Genomic DNA, 11,442 nt, shown 5'->3' with positions numbered 1-11,442 from the left:
AACATAACACATATGTTAGAGCTATACAAATGATATAGCCAGTGATACATGTTCAATTGAGATCTAAGTAAGCCATATCTAAGGACTAATATCCACTAAATGATCCCAACACCAGAGCCTTCTAAAAGTCTTCCCATGAAAAGAAAATAATAAAGAAGTATCCTATAAAGCCAGTATGATGTAAGGTCAATCTAATATTTTCAGACTGAAGTCAAATAAGGAAACTGAAAAATAACTCACTTTTGCAAATGATATACAAAGCCGACCAGAATTCATGAGGGACTGTCAAAGAAAACACACAATCAAAGGGTTAAGTAAAGCAATGAATATGTTATTAGCGGTATCAAGATTCGAAACAGGGGAGCTTAATACTCAGGAAACGAAACAATACCCCTTTTCGTTCAATATATTATGCGATCTGACCAGTGGAAATTGCACCAACCATAGCAGCCACGTTGGATAGAGAACCAAACACAGAGTACTAATACATGGACAAGATATTAAAGTCAGGCAAAGAATCAACCAGACAGCTCTAGACAGAAAAATTGGTTAAGTACCTCAGGTCCTCAACTACAGTTAAACTAAGATCCTTAGTAATTGCAGCTTGTGTTGGAGAAGAATAACTACACTGAACCCAAAAGATACAAATCAGCCACAACTTTTAACAAATTAAAAAAAAAAATGAAAAAGTTTGGAACTTTTCTTCTTACAGTGAATTGAATATGAAAGAATAGGGATAGAGCTGTATCTGATAACTTGAGGTGAACCCATAATACTTGATTGTCTTGAACCGATCCGGTACACCCTCATGTGTGTATGAAAGGTCATCGCAGATCATTCATGGCCTCCTCTGTATCACTCATCTTTTGGTTCTTGACTCTACATGAGACGCGTCACCACTATAAGGAAGAAACGATGATAAATCTTGTGAAACAATGAGATATGTAGATGGCTGCACCACTATTTATGGTATGGAAAATTAGGGATTTGCAAAGAAGATGGGAAGAGGAGTGATGCAGCTTCATGATACTTTCACCGCCAAGCAACTGTTTTTCTATTTCGGTTTTTAGAAGATTTCCTTTTCTATTTATGAATTTCTTTTATTCGATTTTCTATTTTTAACAGAGTTAGGTTATTATAAACCGTCTCTAGGATCCTATATAAGGTGTTGTAAGTTGGCTTTGATATGCAGTTTTGGAAATAATATAACCTAGAGTTTTCTCTAAAGCCTTGCATTGATTCGATTCTGTCATCAATACGAGAGCCTTGTATCGAATTTGATTAAGTTCTTCGATCCAAGAAGCCAGGTCTCTAAAGATTTAATATATATCTTTAGATTTGAGCTGAGTTACCGTTGATACGCTGCGCCAGGTTGGTATCAGAGCTTTGCTACGCTCCTCGAATTTTTCCATTCAACATGGCAAGACCTCGAAGAATACATGTTCGAACTGAAGCAGAAATCACCCGTGATGCAATCGCTGAGCTTCAAGCTCAGATGCAAACTATCACCGCCGCCCTCCACAACCTTAATGTTCAACAACCACCACCACCAGCTCGCGATAATGTTGAACGTGCAAGCAACGACGATGATGAGGACGATGAAGAAGTAAACCTATTTGCCGCCGCAGCAGCAGAACATGCGAACCCCTTTGCTCCTCTCCGCAACGACCGTGTTCTAGTTCAAGATAACGTTCGCGGTGCAGCAGCTGTTGTTCCATGGGAAACAGGATTTAAAACAGAGATCCCAGAGTTCCATGGCAACTCCTCCGCCGAAGAACTTCTCGATTGGATAGTTACAGTTGAGGAAATTCTGGAATTCAAGAGAGCACCAATGTAACATTGTGTTCCGTTGCTAACAATGCGATTCCGCAACAGAGCAGCAGCATGGTGGATACAACTAAAAACTACACGAGCTTGTCTTGGAAAACCTAAGATCATGTCATGGGACAAGCTTAAATCAAAACTTAAGAAGACCTTCTTGCCTTACAACTATGATCAGCTAATGTTCCAGCGCCTACATCATATTCGTCAAGGAAGTCGTTCAGTTGCTGAGTATTCCCAAGAATTTTTTTTATTGCTTACAAGAGTTGATATTCAAGATTCAGAACTACAATTGGTTGCTCGATTCACTGCCGGTCTGCGTCAACAAATCCAGCACACTATCAACTTGTTTAATCCACTAACGTTATCAGAAGCTCACCAATAGGCACTCACCATTGAATCTCAAACTAAAAGTAATTACTCTTGGTCTGCGTCTCGTACTACCCGACCTACTCAACACCAACAGTCTACAAATTTAACTGATGATTCGCTTCCTCAACAAGCTGAAACTGCCCTCGTGCCTGTGACGGATAAGAAAGTGACTCGAACTTCTTCACTACGATGTTTCGCTTGTGGAGAGATTGGTCATCGTCAAGCCAATTGCCCAAAAAGAAATCGCAGAGGACTTCTTCTTGATGCCGCTGGCAACGATGTAGAGGTCATCTACGATGAAGAAATTACAGAAACTCTTGAAGAAACAGAAGACCTTGTCGCAGACACTGGTCCTTGCTTGATGATGCGACGAGTTTGCCTTGCTCCACGCCATATTGATGACAATCCACAACGTCATAATCTGCTCCACTCGAAGTGTACCATTGCAGGCAAGGTTTGCAAGTTTATTATTGACTCGGAAAGTAGTGAAAATGTGGTGGCAGAGGATGTTGTCAACAAACTCAATCTGACAACAGAAATTCATCTGTATCCATATAAACTCGCATGGTTAGACAAGAAGACAGACTTGACCATTACTCGGCGTACTCTCATATCTTATTCAGTGGGTGGCACATTCCAGGATCAAATTTATTGTGATATAGCACCGATGGACGCTTGTCATCTTCTCTTAGGACGCCCTTGGCTATTTGATCATCGAGTAAAACACGATAGTTATCGCAATACCTATAGCTTCCGTTTCAACGATAAAAACTTTACATTGCAACCCTCATTACCTGAGAAGCAAAGTTTACCGTCCTCACCAGTTCTCATCCTCCAACGCAAACCTTTTGAGCAAGAAATGCGTGAAGAGGGACGTGTTCTGATCCTGATAAACTCACCCGTAAACACGTCTTTACCACAAATCCCGGATAGCTTTAAAGGTCTGTTAACCAAGTTTCAGGACGTCTTCCCCGACGAGTTACCAACTGGCCTTCCTCCTCTAAGAGATATTCAACACCGCATTGATCTAGTTCCAGATGCTATCCTACCTAATCGAGCTCATTACTGTATGAGTCCAAGTGAGCATGAAGAACTGCGACGTCAAGTTGAGGATCTCATCGCGAAAGGATACTTGCGTGAGAGTTTGAGTCCGTGTGCAGTTCCAGCTTTGCTCATACCAAAAAAGATGGATCATGGAGAATGTGTGTCGATAGTCGTGCTATCAATAAAATTACGGTCCGATATCGATTTCCAATACCACGTCTTGATGATCTATTAGACCAAATTGGTACTGCAACAACCTTTTCTACGCTCGATCTTCGCAGTGGATACCATCAGATACGTATTCAACCAGGGGACGAGTGGAAGACAGCATTCAAAACTAGAGAAGGGCTTTTTGAATGGCTTGTTATGCCTTTCGGGCTTTCCAATGCCCCTAGTATTTTCATGCGGGTTATGAATCAGTCTCTTCGGCCGTTTATCGGTAACTTTGTGGTGGTTTACTTTGATGATATCCTGATATTCAGTAAGTCATTAGCCGAGCATCTAGAACACTTGGAAGCAGTTCTTCTTATCCTTCGTCGTGATCAATTTTATGCTACGATGAAGAAGTGAGAGTTCGGCTCTCCTAAAGTTCACTTTCTCGGGTACATTGTTTCCGAAGAAGGACTCGCTGTGGATCCTAGTAAAGTGGATGCAATTAAAACGTGGCCAACTCCATCTACATTGTCTGAGACATGAAGCTTTCATGGTCTAGCATCTTTTTATCGAAGATTTGTGCCACAGTTTAGCAGCTTAATGGCGCCTCTCACGGATTGTATTCGTCGGGATGGTGTCTTTGCGTGGACTCCCGACGCAGCCACTGCGTTTGAGATCATCAAATCAAAGTTTATTTCAGCTCCTATACTAGCTCTACCAGATTTTACCCAGGTCTTTGAGCTCCATTGTGATGCTTCTAAGTTGGGAATCGGTGCTGTCTTGAGTCAGCGCAACCGGCCTATCGCATTCTTCAGTGAAAAGCTGGCAGGAGCTCGTTTGCGTTATAGTACTTATGATGTGGAGTTTTATGTTGTGGTTCAAGCAATTAAACACTAGAGACATTATCTTTTTCATAAAGAATTCGTTCTCTATACAGATCACGATGCATTAAAACACTTGAGTAGTCAAGATAAGGTCTCGGCTCGTCATGCCTCGTGGGTGTCTTATTTACAACAGTTTACTTTTGTTATCAAGCACACGTTGGGTATCTCCAATCGAGTTGTAGACGCACTAAGCCATCGCCGTTCTTTACTGGGTGTTCTTCATGTTTCAGTTCCTGGATTTGCAGCTTTTGCTGACTTATACGAGTCTGATGAATATTTTGGTCGGGTTTTTCTTGATGTTCAGAATGGCGTATCGCGCGACTTCACTCTTCATGATGGGTTTCTTTTCCGTGGCGACCGTCTCTGCATTCCGGATTGCAGCCTCCGTCTTCAACTTATCGCTGAAACACATAATGAGGGTCATATAGGACGTGACAGAACATTGCATTTGATCACTGCGTCATATTTCTGGCCGGCCCTAAGACGAGATGTTGAGCGTTTTGTTGAGAGATGAGTTTAGCTTATCATCCTCAAACGGACGGTCAAACGGACCAATAGGTCGTTGGGTAACTTGCTGCGATGTCTTGTTGGTGATTCCATTAAATCGTGGGATTCAAAACTTCCTCAAGCAGAGTTTGCTCATAATCATGCACTTAATCGAAGTTCACGTTTCAGTCCATTTCAGGTCGTTTATGGTCTTCTTCCTCGTGGTCCTTTGGATTTAACTACTCTTCCTGACCATACCCGTCTTCATGGAGTCGCTGCTGATTTTGTCGATAACATTCATCAAGTTCATGCGCAGGTTATCACCAATCTTCAGTCCGCCTCGTCAACGTACAAAGCCGCGTCTGATTCTCATTGTCGCCGTGTCATCTTCGAAGTTGGTAATCAAGTTTGGGCGTTTTCACTAAGGATCGTATGCCAGCTCATGCTTATAACAAACTCAAGGCAAAGAAAATAGGTCCTCTCACAATCGTGGAGCGTATTAATGATAATGCGTATCGTCTGCAAACCTCGGATATGTTCAATGTTCGTTATCTCTCTCGCTATGCTCCACCGGATCCGGTTCCTGATTCGAGGTTGAATCTTTCTAACCCCGGGGGACCTGATGCAGCATCATGATACCTTCACCGCTAAGCAACTGTTTTTTTTCGGTTTTTAGAAGATTTCCTTTTCTATTTATGAATTTCTTTTATTCGATTTTCTATTTTTAACAGAGTTAGGTTATTATAAACCGTCTCTATGATCCTATATAAGGTGTTGTAAGTTGGCTTTGATATGCAGTTTTGGAAATAATATAACCTAGAGTTTTTTCTAAAGCCTTGCATTGATTCGATTATGTCATCAATATGAGATCCTTGTATCGAATTTGATTAAGTTCTTCGATCCAAGAAGTCAGGTCTCTAAAGATTTAATCTAAATCTTTAGATTTGAGCTGAGTTACCGTTGATACGCTGCGCCAAGGAGTAATTAAATTCGAGTAGTGGGAAAGTTGAACGGAGTGACTTAATGTGAAACTTAATATATTTTCTCAATGGTGGAGAAAGCGTTACATATAGTTATGTTTCTCCAGTGGAAAAGAGAACAATATAGACGACGAAGACGAAGAGCTGTTATGCCTTCAGTCAAAAAAAAAAAAAAGACGAAGAGCTGTTTAAAAAAAACTATATATATATACGAAGAAGAGAGTTCGAAGGAGGAGCTCCGTAGGAAGTTTAGTTCATTATAAGTAATTCTGATTTTGTGGGCTCGTTTTGAAAATTCAGGTCCATTATTGTGTGCCTAACAAAGGCGTGAAACACTTAAAATTATGGTGATTACACGCGGAGTCTTTTGCCCTTTTGCTTTTGCTGACGTGGACACAGGAGAAGAGAGGTAAATCTCCTTTATATATATATATATATATAGGGATGGCAATGGATGTACTGGACCGCGGGCCTGGGCTTGTTAGGGCTTGGTGTGGAGCGGGTTTGGGCCGAGTTATCTACAACCCGCAAAATAGCGGGTCTTGCGAGCTGAGGCTTGGTTGGTACCGGGCTCTATGCGGGACGACCCAATCCAAACCGCGGGATGCCCTAGATCCCGCTTTCCTTTCGTCATTTGCGATTCTGCCTCTTCACCTGAAAAAACAAAAACAAAAAGATAAACGGAGAAAACGATGACGATATAGTTCACCGCATGAAGAAATGGAGCTCCGAGCCTCCGACCACGGCCGTTCGATGTCCGGTGCTGACCACATAGTATTCGATCTTCACCAGAGAAGCTAAGCAGAGAAAGCTCCAACAAAGTTGATTCTTCTTCTTCGATGTCTCTTCATGAGCTTCTAAGCTTCACAGTTGAGACATGCATGTACAACTTGTAAGGTTCTTCTTCTTATCTTCACAGATCGGACATTACACGACTGTTTTTTTTTAACAACTTGCTTTTGAATTTTTTTGTCAATCTAGTGAATCATCGGAGCTTCTCTTCCTTGTCGTGCCACCACTGAAGCCTCTCTTTGTCTTCGTTCCATTAGCTGAGCTCCGACGACGGTTCCATCACCTGAGGTTCGACGCCTGTTCCATCACCTGAGCTCCGACGACGGCAGTTCTTTCTCACGGCAAGTACATGTTATGTATTACAGACAAAAAAATAAGTTTTTTTAACTTAAATCTTTGCTCTAACTCTTGAATTTTTTCCAGGTTGTTAGCTTAATAACGTAAAGCGTTCAGTTAAATCAATGTAATAAGAATTAAGAAGACCAACAAGATCCGGGAGGTAATTATTTAGCTTAGCGATATGTTGTTTGTCTTATGTATTTGATTCATTGTCTGTTTGTGTCTTTAGCGTTATGTATTTTTGTGGGTTGTGCTTGAGACATTGGAGTTTAGCACAAAGTAGTTTGTGATTTGTTCTAGAGACATTGGAGTTTAGCGATCTGTAGTTTGTGCTCCTTTCTTTGAAACAATTCACTAATTCATAGTCATGTTGTCTTTGTTTTGTGGTTTGTTTTGAGGGGTTGGAGTTATGGTGAACAAGGAGGCAACTCGTTCATCTTCTTCTCCTCTTTGAAGTCAAGACGTGTGTTGTCTCGAGTGATGGTGAACTCGTAGGCATTGGAGTGATGGCGAACTAACAGCTAAGGACCTCGGGTTAGAAGACCTAGTAAGCATTGATAGGACTCACGGTTTAGCTAGTGGAACTCACTGTTTAGATAGGACTGATTGTTTAGATAGGTTAACTCATTGTCTGGCTTAGAAGTTAGAACTCGATCATGTTGTTAGATACTTAGATGCTTGTTGTTTGAGAACTCGTAAGAATTGATAGGAATGGCCTGAGCTGTTGTTAGATGCTTATTTGATAGGAAAGGCTTGATCTGTTGTTAGATGCTTGTTGTCTTGAGAATGTTAATGTTGCTTGTCCTCAAGCACGTAACTTCTATTTTTTTTTTTTAAGTATCAAAATTTTACAAAATTTAATTAAAAAATTAACTTTAGTAAAAAACCCTACCTCCACTTAGTCACGTATCTTAGAAGTTAGAACCAGTCGTAAGTTAGAACTTAGAATTATCGAAAAAAACCAGCAACAATAGAAACTTGAGAGACGATGGGATCATCTAGAGAAGACTCGGAAGAGCAGTTCACTTTGAATACCGACTACTCGCCACCAGCTACCTGTGACTTGGGGACTCAACAACTCATTGCCAGACTTGCTGCAGAAGAAGAAAGGAATGATCTGAGAGCTGATGATGTTAATGATGGAAATAAGCAAGCACGGAAAAGAAAGAAGATTATGCGGGTCGATTCAGAAGAAGAATCTGATGTTGAAATCACACCCCCAACCCGATCGAGCAAGCCTCACAGATAAACAACTTTTGGAACAGCCACGCGGAAGCCCATGTTACAATCCACTCTGGATGGTGGTAGTGGCTCGTCCGCACGGGCTCGTAGTCAGAAGAAGGCTCCATTGAAAGCCGTGATTAGGGGAGGGAGAAGAAAGGCATCAACTCAGCCTTGTCTAGTGAGGCACGGAAAAAGAAGGGCTCCTCTAGTCGGTCGCAGAAGAATAAGAAGAAGGTTGAAGAGGAGATACCGGATTTTGATGATGATTTGGAAGAAGTTGAGTTGGACGACCCTGAAATCGATTTGGAAGAGATGGAGAATACGCAAAGGTCAGACGTCTGGAAGGATTTCACTGTGGTTGAAAAACCAAGTGGAGATTTGAAAGCTGTATGCAATGGCTTCAGAGTCCTCCTTTAGTATTGGGTCGCGAGTTCTTAACAAATACCGGAGCCGTTTACTCCCAAAAATGTGCAAGCTCTGATATGCACAAGGAATTGGATAAAAGGATATCAGGCTTATGAAAATGGTAAATATCTCACATTATAATTAGTTGTATAGTATCATTATCTTAAACACTAATCAACTGCAATTTTTTAAAATTTACAGAAGATGAAATTGATCTGAAGAGGAGACATTGCCATCTTTTGACTCTATTGCCAATGAGGAAAATGATGATGAGGAAGTTTGATATCTTTCTTGATTTGCTGTTTTGTTTCATTTCAATTTCTTGGATTTGTTTCAGTACTATGATTGGTTTTTTTTGCTTTTATTACATTGGTGTTTTGGTTAAGACAATATGAAGTCCAATTGCTTTTCTTTTTTGTTATCAACAAAGTGAATGTTGCTTTTCTAAACTAAATATACACGACCATAATCTTATACACGACCAGTGAGTGATGATCACTTTGGTTGCATTGAAGCATTAATAGATATAAGATTAGAGAGGTATTGGGTTGACGCTATGGACTAGTTGTGTTCTGTTTGTTTTAGCTTGACAAGTCTGATTGTTGACTCTCATGGTGTTTGGTATTTTCTGTGACGTCTCGTAGAAGCATAAGCAGCTTGTATGGTGTTTTTTGTGACGTCCCGCGGGACAGCCCGCGAAGGCTTACACTTTTTGCGGTACGGGATTGGGCAGCTAGTTTAAGGACCGCGTCCCGCGCGGGACGGTCCCGCCGTGTACCGCCAGAAGAGAAACCCGCAGCGGGTATATATATATATATATAGATTATAATGTTTTGTAGTTCTGCCCCGGACAACAATTATTTCTCGATCCACCACTGGATGCAAGTATCCGAAAACTCACATTGTACAAGACAAAGTAGACAAAGATGTTAGAGTGGGATGCGGAAAATTTTCATGATGGTGCTTCTGGCTTCCTCTGGAATGTAATGCAATCTCATTTTCATTATAGATGGCAGAAGATTCCTACGCAAAATTCAAATGTGCAGAAACCCCATTAGCTGAATGCACCAAGAGAGACAATTTGGCAGTGTTAAGTGGACACAAATTGAAAATTAATGTATTAAAATGGTTAACATAATTAGTTGGAGTAAGTCCTCAAAAGAGAAGAAAAAGTCTTTTGTAGCTTCAAATCGATAGGTTTCTATAGCTCCAACACTGACTTGATTGATTTGTTTTGTTTGTGTTCCTTTGTTTTTTTTACTGTCAATTTATTTTAAATATGGCAAAGTATTTGGTTATTCTTTTGTGTGTTTCTTTCCATAGATTTCATAAGACAGAAGTTTCATTTCAGTTGAACAGTTTAGAAAATATAATTGATAGATCTAGAATTGGATGGTGTCGACAGTTCTTATTAGTTTCAATTGTTGATAGTTCTATATTTGATGGTGATAGAGTTCTTATTGCAAACTATGTATACTCCGAAAGACATCATGAAATTCTAATTAGTTGACAGTTTGGAGCAGTGATCTTGTTAACTATGTCATTATTATTGATGCGCTGTATAATTTTGTGTAAGATGAGACAACTTCTGAGTCACATATCATGATTACGTTGATATAATAATGATCGGCGAATTCAAATATGTTGATATTTTCATATCTTATCTTCGTAATGATTTGATCGACCATTAGCGCTATTAGCGATTTCATATTCAAAAGCTGAGGTTTATGAAGTTGGTTAGTGTTTACTTAAGTACTTGTTAGTATATATATAAAATTGTGTAATGAAAAAGATATAGAATTTGGATTTAAAATTTTAACAATTAATACGAACAATAAATTAATTTTTTTTCTTATATTACCAAAAATTAATTTCAAAAATATAGAATTGTAATAAACTCTTTTTAAAATAAATTTAGAAAATTATATAGTTACAAATTTTTATTTTTTTTTTGAATTATTATAAGGTACATTAAATAGGGCAGTTGCATCACTCCTGATGCGATACGTCAGCGATATGTGGGTCCCACTTTTAAAAAGTGTGAAAAAGTGTCAAGTCTGTGACTCGAACCTGGGTTATTGAGATCTAAACAACAACATTTATACCACTAAGCTAAATGATTCTTTGTACATTGATGGCTGAAACAAATATATATTTATGAAGGTCGGAAACCTTTGCTTATTCGGTTTTCTCTGTAGGACCCAAACTTATTTATTTTATCTAATGATTTAATAAATACTTTATAACTCACATTTTGAAATGGGATTCGTTAAAAAAAGACCAATAAACCTCTTTGGTCTGTAAGCGTTATCTTTAATGGAAGTTTAGGGCTTTCAATTTTTAATCATCGGTTCATGACTCATTTAAGAAACACAGATTGGCTCTTTGAGTTTCACGAATCAGTTTTTCTTCTTTAGTCTCTACATCTCCCCATCTTTAATAAATTCATCATCGGTTCTTTTATTTTGCCTGATAAATCATGATTGTGTGGTTTTAATTTTCTTTGGTCATCCTTAGCTTGCACCCTTTGATCTAACCAAGAAGAAGAAAAAGACATTTGTCGTTCAGGATGCCATCGAGGACTCAGCTGAGTCACACGGGAGACATACTATCCGTTGCCTGATTGTTCAAGAAGAGTTTATGTGCTGTGAAACATATTTGTTTCTTTTCATCAGTTGCTTTGTGTAATCTTTTTCCTGCAAATAATGATGGTTTTGACAGTTCATTCACAGGAGCCAAGAAGTAAAAGAAGAAGAAGCCAGCGAGTGTTTGACATTTTCTGTCTTTCTGAGTTTTTTTTTTCATTCATTAAACTTGGATTTTGAAGATTATGTGTCTCACATTCTTTTTATTTTGATGGTTGTTAGGTTGAATGAAGATCATTGAATAAAGAAAATGTCGATGCTCCTGAAAATTTGGAGGGTACTTTATATTTCTTTCTA

This window comes from Brassica oleracea, chromosome C9, assembly GCF_000695525.1.
Source record: "Brassica oleracea var. oleracea cultivar TO1000 chromosome C9, BOL, whole genome shotgun sequence".
In the NCBI taxonomy this organism is placed as follows: Eukaryota; Viridiplantae; Streptophyta; class Magnoliopsida; order Brassicales; family Brassicaceae; genus Brassica; species Brassica oleracea.
Note: the sequence above shows the minus strand (reverse complement) of the source record.